We start from the raw sequence: 345 nt of genomic DNA, 5'->3' as shown, positions 1-345 counted from the left end.
GGGCAGACAGCAGGCGTGGCGGCGGGCAGCGCTGCTTGCTGCTCACCGAGCCCTGCTGGTCTGAAAGGCGCTTTAAAAAGACATTTTAAATATGTTTTTTGTGTTTTTTTTTTAGCCCATCGAGGCTTTCTTGCCTCCGCGCCTCTCTGCCCGAGGAGCGGGCTCTCACCGCCGTCCTTCCACCCCCCCGCCGGCACACAAACACCTCGGAAGATCCCCTCTCCGTGGCCCGACACCCCCGGTTTGCATTTAACGAGCCCTACCGCTCATTTATCTTTAATTTCCAGGGGACGTGAGCCCAGCTCCGGTCCCTCCAGCAGCACCACCTCGCCCAAACCTCGAAGG

Source organism: Chaetura pelagica, unplaced genomic scaffold, assembly GCF_000747805.2.
Source record: "Chaetura pelagica isolate M959 unplaced genomic scaffold, ChaPel_1.0 scaffold107, whole genome shotgun sequence".
Taxonomy (NCBI): Eukaryota; Metazoa; Chordata; class Aves; order Apodiformes; family Apodidae; genus Chaetura; species Chaetura pelagica.
Note: the sequence above shows the minus strand (reverse complement) of the source record.